The 2,279-nt window shown below is 55.7% G+C and overlaps 1 protein-coding gene across 2 annotated transcripts in view; it reads right to left on the reverse strand.

The window, feature by feature from the left end:
- LOC102379493 (H-2 class I histocompatibility antigen, Q9 alpha chain-like) overlaps positions 1 to 2,279 on the reverse strand; it is a 15,357-nt gene that overhangs the window by 8,295 nt on the left and 4,783 nt on the right. The gene's annotated exons all lie outside the window — the stretch shown is intronic.

Below are 2,279 nucleotides of genomic sequence, written 5' to 3' on the forward strand. Positions count from 1 at the left end.
CGGGAGGGACCTTGAAAGCCCTCCGGTTCCGTTCCCCTGCCATGGGCAGGAAGTTACTGGGCTCAGATGAGCTCAACAAGGTGCCTGTCCAGCCTCATCTTGAACATTTCCAAGGAGGGTGACTGCACCATGTCTGCCAGGAGTGTGCTCCAGATTCTGGTGACCCCTATAGAGAAAAAGTTTCTTCTTATGTCCAGCCTGAATTTACCCTCTATTAACTTGTGCCCATTGGTCCTCATCCTCCCTTGAGGTGCCTTCCTAAAGAGTTGCTCCCCTAGATCTTGATGCTCACCCTGATGGCTTGTAGGCAGCTATTAAGTCACCTCTCAGCCTTCTCTTATTCAGACTAATCAGACCCAGTTCCTGGAGGCTCTCCTCATAGGGCCTGGGCCCCTAATCATATGGGTGGCCCTTCTTTCTACCCTCTCGAGCTTATCTGCATCCTCTTGAAGTGCAGTGCCCAGAACTGGACACAGTACTCCAGCTGAGGCCTCACCAATGTCCGATGGAGAGGGAGAAGCACCTCCCCGAATCTATTGGCCACATATAGGCTGATGCACTCCAGAACTCTATTTGTCCCTCTGGCAACCTCATCACACTGCTGGCTCATGTTCATCTTCTGGTCGATCGTGACCCCCAGGTTTCACTCAGATGCTGTGCCAGCCATTGGACCACCACCCATTGTATAGTTATGGTGCAACATTATCAATACATGTTCCAGAGATTCCCAGGGAAGAGGCCATGCTATACAGAAAGGCAGAAAACCCCACAGTCCACATGCCAATGTGACCATGGGGTAAAAGTCCTTCCTGACACTAGATATGACAATTGGTCTGACTCTGGCCTCTCCTAATCACTGAGTTTTCAAAGATGACGGCCAATGGCTCTGCAGTCACATCAGCCGACTCCCTCAGCACCCCTGGGTGCATCCCATCCAGCCCCAAGGACTTGCACACGTCCAACTTTTCTAACTAGTCCCTAACCTGGTTTTTCACCACTGAGGGCTACTACGACTGAGGTGAAGAAGGAATTGAGCACTGCGGTCTTTTCTGCATCCTCTGTCACTAAGTTGCCTCCCCCTTCAGTAAGGGACCCACACTTCCCCTGATCCTCCTCTTGCTACCGACATCCTTGTAGAAACCCTTCATGTCCCTTGCTAGCTGCAACTCAAATTGCACTATGGCCTTCCTGGCTTCATCCCTGCATGCCCGAGCAGTGCTCACATACTCCTCCCTAGTTGTTTGTCTAAGTTTTCACTTCTTATAAGCTTCTTCGTTGTGTCTTAGCTTCCTCTGCTGTTAAGTTTGTGTGGCAGAAGGGGTGTAAGGGGGGCAGATTGGGGCCCCCCCAGGGTGAGGGAGTGGGGCTGGGGCAGGTGCTGCCCAGCAAGGGCGGTGAATGGGACCCTAGGGCTGGGAGCGAGATGGAGAGGGAGAGCAGGTCTGGGGGGGCGGCTCCCCACCACTACGCAGACCCCAGGGGAGGCATGTGTGGGGGACGTGCCCCCTAGATTTGTGTGCAGGGTGAGGGTAGGCTGCCCACTGTGGGCTGGGGCCGAGGGCAGTGCCAGGCTCTTCCACACTGGGGGTGGGGCTGACCTCAGCTGTATGGGGCCCAGCCCCAGCTGCTGGGAAGAAGCTGGCACTGCCCCTGGCCCTGAGCCTGCAGCAGCCAGCCTGCCCTTGCCCCATGCACAAATCCAGGAGGCACATGCCCCCCATGCCTCCCCTGGGGGGGTGCTGCCCCCACTCCCCACACGAGCCGCCTGCAACTCCATCCCACTCCCAGGGTCCCATTCACCACCCTGGCTGGGCAGTGCCCCCAGCCCCACTCCCTTCCTCACCATGGGGGCCACAATCTGCCTCTCCCCTTCCACCCCACAGATTTACACACCCAGCACTGCTCTCCACCCTGCCCAGCTGCATTCCTGTAAATTGGCTATTGGATTAGTATCGGCCGATATGGCTCCCTTATAAATTGGTATTTGATTAGCCCAATATCTGTCTTGGTGTACCCCTACTTGCCATGTTTGCTAGTCTCCCTGCACACTGGGACAGTTTGTTCCTGCACTCCCATAAGGTTTCCTTCAAGTACAGCCACACCTGGACTCCTCTCCCCTCAGACTGGCCTCCCAGGGGTCCCTGCCCACGAGTTCCCCAAGTGAGTCCAAGTATGAGCCCCCATAGCAGACTGAGACCCCACTGCTGGAGAGGGGGTCAGCTAGCCAGGCCTTAATAATGGGAGAAAGGAACCACTTCAGGACCACTGTGGTGAGCAGC

Source organism: Alligator sinensis, unplaced genomic scaffold, assembly GCF_000455745.1.
Source record: "Alligator sinensis unplaced genomic scaffold, ASM45574v1 scaffold1531_1, whole genome shotgun sequence".
NCBI lineage: Eukaryota > Metazoa > Chordata > Crocodylia > Alligatoridae > Alligator > Alligator sinensis.